The 7,248-nt window shown below is 59.8% G+C and overlaps 1 long non-coding RNA gene across 3 annotated transcripts; it reads right to left on the bottom strand.

The window, feature by feature from the left end:
- Nucleotides 1-234: 234 nt before the first annotated feature.
- On the bottom strand, nt 235-3,503 carry LOC134521734 (uncharacterized). 3 transcript variants are annotated; one of them, XR_010072858.1, is made up of 3 exons: nt 2,733-3,503; nt 2,508-2,634; nt 235-1,308 (listed from the first exon to the last, which is right to left on the bottom strand). It is a non-coding gene; the product is annotated as an uncharacterized LOC134521734 (long non-coding RNA). The 3 variants fall into 3 exon arrangements; XR_010072857.1 differs by having other exon boundaries at nt 239-1,312; nt 2,741-3,503; XR_010072856.1 differs by having other exon boundaries at nt 240-1,312.
- Between the last annotated feature and the right edge of the window lie 3,745 nt (nt 3,504-7,248).

The following is a 7,248-nucleotide window of genomic DNA, read 5'->3' as shown; positions in this document are numbered from 1 at the left end:
TGGGTGTCCCCGCACGCCGGGGCACAGCAGAGGCACATGTTCCCCGTGACACCTGCGGCTGCCCCGTGACATGGCGAGGGTCTTCCCGCCCGGGACCCTCCAGCCGAAGCTCATGGCGAAAGCGTGGAAAATATATAGGATTTGGTGTGGGGTTTTCGGTTTTGGTTGGTTTTCCTTCTGGAAGGCCTTTTTCTGAACACCAGCCTCTTGGGGGCGGTTTGGGATTACTCATGGAGCACTTGCCGGGTCACTAGTGCTGGGTGGCTTCTCCCTGCCATTCCCTGCCCGACAGCGCTGCCTGCCTGCTGCCGCCCGCCCGCCGCTAGAGACGTGGAGGGCGAGCCTTGATTTTCCTTTCTTACACAAAAACTTTGTCTTCAGCCACCTCAACAGGGCCGCTGCCTTATTTTTTTTTTTATTTTTTTTTTTAAATGCCCAGCAAATAGCCGTGAACGGGGTGCTCTGACAAGGGCCCTGCCTGCTGCCGGGTGCCCAGCAGAGACGCTGGCGTCGTGGCGCTTTCTGAACCTCACGCTTTTCCAGAAACCTCCGTTTCACTCCGTAGGGCAGGACCCGCGCGCAGCCCCGCTGTGCTGCTCTATCGATTTTATTTGTTTTCTTGCATTCTGGGAAAAGCTGGAGCATGGGGTGAGCTGGCAGGTTTCGGGTAAGAGCAGGGGGATTTGTGCTTCCCCCCCGCGTTCGCAGGGCAATGCGGGTGAGCTGCACCCCTCGGGTGGGTGACGCGACGTCCTCGCAAGGCACAGCTAATAGACCTGCAGGGGAGGCTTCACGCGGGTTTGCCTTGGCCTCTGCCTTTGCCACCCAAGCGCCGGGGAAGCCCAGGAGAGCTCAGGCACCAGGTCAGAGGCTGTGCCTGTCCCCTGAAGGAACAGCCTGTGCTGCTCCGCGGCCATTTCATGGGACAGTGGTAACGTAGGGCTGGGAGAAACCTTGAGACATCATCCAGGCCATCCCCAGATCAACTCCTGCATCAGCCCGGAACGACCCTGCTGGTCTTGGACATCCCACCCCACGTCCCTGGGAGCTGCTGGGCTCATACAGCGTCCTAATGAGTAGCCTGAATCTCTGCTGAAGTTTAAGCTTGTTACTTCTCCTGTCCCCATGGGATGCTGGGAGCGCGTTCATAACTCCCTGCAGCACCTTCTTGCGCGTTCACAGACTTGCTGTGTCCAGGACGAAATCCTGCCGGCTCTGCCAGCTGCTCCTCCCGTACCTGGAGGGGTGACGCGGGCAGCTGGGCACGAACTCTGGGCTCAGGCTTCGCTGGCTTCAAACAGCGGGTGTCTTGCTTCATGAGCGTGTTAAGAGCAAACATCACAGTCAGCTCGGTTTTAAAATAAATAAACAGTAAGAATAACAACAACAGCTCCCCCCAACCCCCCCGAACGACGTTGCTCAGCCTGTGAGTCACCATTTCCTGCAATCTTGCTCTCTAGCTTGCCTTGGTACGCTGGGTATTCATACCTGAGAGCAGAAACCTTCATCTTTCTGGAATTACATCCCCATTTCTTTTTAATCCTTTTTTTTTTGTCTATTTGCCAAGATCACCTGTACCCTACCCCAGCTCTCCAGCACACCCCCTCGGGGCAGCGTCAGCTGTGCGTTCCTGAAGCAGCCTGTCCTCCAGCTCAGCCACTGAGCTACCGATGGAGCTGCGGAAAACGGTGTGTCTCCTTCCACTCCCACAAGGAACCATCCGTAACAAGTGAGAATAATTTTGCTGCGTGTTTTGCAGCCACCTTGCAGGTTGAGTTAATCTTGAATTTCCTTATTTTTCCAGTGGGAATGACACAGGCTTGCTTGGCAAAAGCCTTACTAAAGAAATACAGTCCCTCCTGCTCTCTCTTTGCCTTGGGGGCCTGTTGCCCTATTGCAAAAGAAAATTGATTTGGAGTAATGTGAGTAATTTTTGTTATCTCCCACCCTGCCGGTTTCTAGGTGCTTTGCATCCTTGTTCCCAAGCTGTTCTGGGACAGCACGGGGACACCTCCACATCCGATGCCCGGAATGGCCACCTGCCTTAGAGGAAACAACCCTCGGTGGTGTCCGGGAGGTTGGGAAATATTTGGAGTCCTGGCTTTGACCCCGTAGGCAGGAGAGAGGTCACTGGCCTGTTTGGAGAACCAGATGAAGGTTGTCCCTTGGAGGACAAGTGGGGCTGTTTTGGGGCACGGCTGTCGAGGATGGGGACCCCACGGGTGCAGAGGGACCCGTGGCACCCCCACTTTCAACACCCCAGGTCCCCAGCACTTGTGGCGAGGTGGCACCAGGTGGCAGCAAGTGACCAGCACGGGGAGATGCTGCAGCACCCTGGGGGGAGCAGAGGGAGCCCTGATGCTGCACACACACCCCCCCCCAACTCCAACCGGCACCCAGCACAGCCCAGCACCCCGCTGGGATCCTGCCCCTTCCCTTGGGATGATGCCCGGGCAGGGTCTGGCCTCTCTCCCCACAGGAGCTGGGTGTTCCAGAAAGTCCCCAACCTGCGTGCCGCCTGGCCAGGGCCAAAGCCCAGCGTTCCTGTCTCATGTTTGGAGCTGGGTGTTCTCGGGGTCAAATTCTCTTCTTCCATAAGATGTCCAGACTTTGAAGTTTAAGGGCAAGTCACCCCTGAAAGGAGTTAAATCATTAACTTGTTTTGCAAGAGCCTTGATTTGGCCTGCAAGCAAACCCCCCCCTCCCCGTGCTGCTCCTGGGGACGTGCTCACCAGCTCACCAAGGCTGCTTCGGTGGGGACGTGAGGGACGCCAAAGGAGAAGACCGAGGGGTGCTGGGTCAGAGCGCCACTTCCAGGAGCGCTGTCACCGCGTGTACCCCATTCTCCAGGGGGGCTGGAGGAGACGGGGCGATGCTTGTGAGATCAAGCCTCCTGCACCCCTGGAGAAGCGATGTCAGGCCTCCCGTCCCACGCAGCTCGGGAAAGCCCGTGTAGCATCCCCCTCTCCCTCTCCTCTCCCCTCAGCACCCGCTCCCCTGCCAGCATTTCCCATCCACGCAACCAGAGCGCGGTGGCCAGGAGGGCTCCTGCAAAATCCCCCTGCGGTGCTTGAGAGGCATTCGGTTAGCGGGAGACGCACCTGGCCACAGGCTACCTGGAAATATTATCCGTCTCGCTGCCTGGCTTTGGGTTTAGCTGGGTTTGAAGCCCGAGCGGGCGGCTCTGGGTGGAGGCCAGCGCGGCGCCGGCACGGAGAAAATGGTTTCAACAGCTTCTTCCTGTTGTGCAACCGCCCCGCAGCCCACGTAGGGAATTCTTGGGAGATTCGTCAGGGCTTTTGTGTTTCCAGATAATATTTATTTGCTTGTTTCAGGGCCTGCTTTCACAAGCGAGGGATTTAAATAGCACGGGCTGAGAGGGGGCACGCACCTACCTGAAGCCTTCCCTGAAGCGCCGCGTCCTGCCCCGGGGGCTCCCTGTGCCCACCCCAGCTGCCCTCACCTGCATAGCCCTGGCTTCCCCTCAGCACGGTTTCCTCATCCCGCTGTCTCTGGAGCTGGAATTCTGGCACAAATGTTATTTACGGTTTCGCCCTGGCAGCCGGCACGTGTTCCTGCCCTTATGCAATAGTTCAGGCTCGGGTACGAGCCCGCTCATCCATGCCTTGCCCGCGTGGGGGGGTCCAGGGGGCTTCGGGTATCGACACCCCCGCCCCAGACCTTGTGCCGGGGGCAAGGGACGGCCGAGCTCATCCCATGCGTGTGCAGGGCCCCAGGTGAGCTCTGCCCGCAGGCCTTCAGGCTCCCGGCCGGGCAGGGCTGAGGTGTGAGCTCTGCTCCGCTCCAAAAACCTGCCACTTTGCTGCTCCCCAGTTCCAGTTTGGTCCTGTCCTGCTTGATCCCGGGGTGCAGGAGCAAGGCGCAGAGACGCGTACACTAACCAGCGTTTTCTAGCAGCACCCATATTTACTGGATTTCAGGTGTTTTTGCTGTGCGTACCCCCAACCTTGCTGCCTTTTTTGCTTTGTGGTTCCCGGAGCAGGCAGGGGTGTGCAGGGTGGCTGGCCAGCGTGTGCCCGGGCACGCGTGGGCGGCGGGAGAGCGGGCTGCCCTGGGCGTCGGGCGTCCCGGGGTGAAGCGTGGTGGGGAAAGGCAGGGAAAAGTTGTGAAAACCAGGGTGGGAGCCAGAGCACGAGGTGTGTGGCTGACACGCACCACCCGCGGCTCAGGGGGCGTCAGGGCACGGGCAGTGTTTAGACAAACAAGCCTTGGAGACGCTACTAATGCTGGTGGGAGCCTGGTGCCCGCTGGCAGCCCTCTCCCTGTCTCTGCGTGCCGGACACCGAGAGCTGGTGGCATAAACACCAGCAGCCCGTGCATGGCGGGGGGCGGTGGTGGTGGGAGGCTACGGGACGGGGCAGGTGCTCCCTCCAGCCTCTCACTTCTGGGTGGGTGCTGCGGGGAAGGAGCGCTCTCCTCCCACCACCCCCAGCCCCACCGCCACGCCAGCGGCCCACCAGCAAAAGGCAGGCAGCTTGTGAGGGGTGTCCAGGGTTGGGGTGGGTCAGATGAGGCCGGGAGCGGCTGCCTGCAAAAAAATCCCTCCGCTTCTTCAGGCTGGTATTTTAGCTCATCCCCACGTCCCCTGGCAGCTGGGTGACCGTACCCTCGTGCCGGGCACGCTAGGAACCCAGGGCTTGTCACTTGACTGCACCGCAGCCCTGGGACGCTGCCCTCGGTGGGTTTGCCTTTAATTGCGCGAGCGAGGTGCCTGCCAAAAGAGCCGCTCGGGGTTGGCTCCAGCTTTCCTCGGTGCGACCCGGTGCCAGGCACGGCAGGAGGGAGGCCAACATCTCGCCCTGCTAGCGTGCGAAAGGCCACCGAGGGCTGGCAGGCGGCGCGCCCGGGCAGCACCCTCCTGCCCGCTCCGGGCTGCACGGGCAGGACCGCGTGTTTAAAACAGCTTGTGTCAGCATCGGGGCTGTGGGTCGCTCCTGTAACGGCGAAGGCTGTGCCAGCGGGTTCAGCTGGAGTCGTGCGCGTTGCCCCAAGAAACCGAGGGATTCCTGGGAAAGGGGGCAAAGCCACCGCAGTGGCATCAGCCAACCCCTGGGATGGGAGCATCACCCTGCTCTGGGGAGGGCAAGCCCTTAGGAAGACGAGTGCGAGGATACGGGTGGCGTTGGGAAGCACCAGCCTCTTGCTGGGAGGGACTGGAAGAGCGGCAGAAACCTTTGTACAGTCCCAGCTGCTTTTTTCCTGTTATAAAGAGCACAGAAAGCTCTTGATAAAAGCTCCTGTAAATCAAAAGCTGAACCGCAACCAGGAGCTCTCCTGGGACATGCCCTTGCGTCCCAGCCAGCAGGGATGGGATGTGACACCAGTGCTCCTCCGCAGCGTGGCTGTGGCCAAAGCTCACTCCCATCATGCTCACGCCTCTCCTTGTGCGGGGACCACGGCCCATGTCCCGGCTCATAATGTCTGGAGGGACAAAGGTTGGTGGGTGGTGGGAGCACGTCCTCCCTCTTCCCCTCCCAGGTACCAGTGGCAATAAGCTTCTCATAGCTCTTTGGGGAAATCTGGAGCAGTTTGTCTAAGACTTAGTTATCGGGGGCCGGGGTCACTCTCTGGGACCGTCACCGTGACTGGAGTGATTCCCCCTGCTTTGTTGACAGTGGCAGCCGGTTCCCCATTTCCAAGCTCTGCGCCGCCTCCCGTCCTTAACGATCCCCATGTCCTTCAGTAATCTGACCCAAGGTAATTACGGGTCCTGTGCCAGCCCACCCGTGGCCGCAGCCATGCCAGAGCCAAGGGCACCCAGGAACTGGCGCTGGACCCCCATCCCACTGCAGCCCTGCCCAGCGCCGCCTTCAGCGCGGACAAATTTTGGCCACTAAAACCTGGCTGAGCGCTCGTGAAGCAATCCGGCTGTCGTTGGCTGGGCTGACCAGCACCACTTAGTGTTAAAATTGCCCAGAAATTCCCTTTTTGAAACTTTATTCGCCACTGCTCGCTGTTTTACCCCATCTCGGCTGTGGGGACAAGTCACCCACCCAAGGTGGCTGTTGCTGAAATCGTTTTAGATGTGGCCAAACGCAGTCACATCGTCATCCCTGCATAATCAGCAAGAAAATAGAAAAATCTAAAAGAAAATATAAGATATTACAGGTGCTGGGCTCCTGTGGGATGAGTCCAGGCGCACCCGGCCTGACCTGGGGCATCCTCACACCTCTCCTGGATCCTGTCCTGCCGGGACCCCCTGCCCCCGGGTTTTGCGCGGGGAGCTGAACCGAAGGGGAAACGCAGCCACGAGGGAGCCGTCTCCTCTCCTTCCAAAGCCGTGGCTTCCTTTGAGAATTTTGGAGGAGAACATGGCAGCTCCATGAGCCTTCCTGATGGGAAAAGCCTCCCGGCGCCGCTGGTTTGGTTTCTGCGGTGACTCCCTTTGCTAAATGTCTCATTACGGGGTGAGTTAGCGTTTTTGATATTTTTAGATGCCGCTCGGCACAGCAAACACAGGCGCTCGGGACTTTATAATTAAAGCAACTATTTTGATGGTGGGATGTTGCCAAGCTGGAGCTCTTGGTCTGAAACCTCCTTCCCGCAGAAGGATGCGTAATGCCGGCACCCTGTCCCAGTGAGGGCATGGCCGTGTTAGGAGGGACAGGGTCCCCATGGCTACCTGCGTGCCCTGCCGGGAGGGATGGAGGGGCTCAGGGGGCACAGCCAGGGTGGGCTCCGTTTCTTTGAGACCTACAAATCTGGAGCCATGGGCTCCCCATGCCACTGGACCCCCAACAGAGGTGGCAGGAGTGGCCCCGCTGGGCAGGCAGGGTGGCAGGATGGGGACCAGCACGTCGGGGCTTGTCCTACTGCACCCGCTGTGCCCTCGGTGCATCTGGGGTGCATCCCTCCTCCGTCCCCGCCGTGGGAGTCACTCGTCCCGGCACCCAGCCATGCCCCGACAGGTTGGGCAGAGCCCGCCTGAGCCAGCAAAGCCTATTTCCCTTCACGGGCTGAGAGATAAACCTAAAAATAACCTTGTTATCTTCCACTCGATCCACATCAACATCAGCGCCGGCTATAAACAGCTGAGCGTGTGTCTAGGTGGATCGATGCTGGGGGAAGGGCTGTCCGTGGGGGTGGGTTGCAGGGGCCAGGGGCTCAGTGGGGTCACTGTCCCCCGGGGGGGGCTGGCCCCACTGCAGGGGGGTCTCTGCACCAGGCTGCAAAGCGGCTGCTTTGCCCCGGCCGTGCTGGGAAGGGCTGTGCCCCCGAGGTAGCTGC

This window comes from Chroicocephalus ridibundus, chromosome 10, assembly GCF_963924245.1.
Source record: "Chroicocephalus ridibundus chromosome 10, bChrRid1.1, whole genome shotgun sequence".
Taxonomy (NCBI): Eukaryota; Metazoa; Chordata; class Aves; order Charadriiformes; family Laridae; genus Chroicocephalus; species Chroicocephalus ridibundus.
The sequence above is the reverse complement of the archived record's forward strand: the minus strand, read 5'-3'. Positions and strand labels throughout refer to the sequence as shown.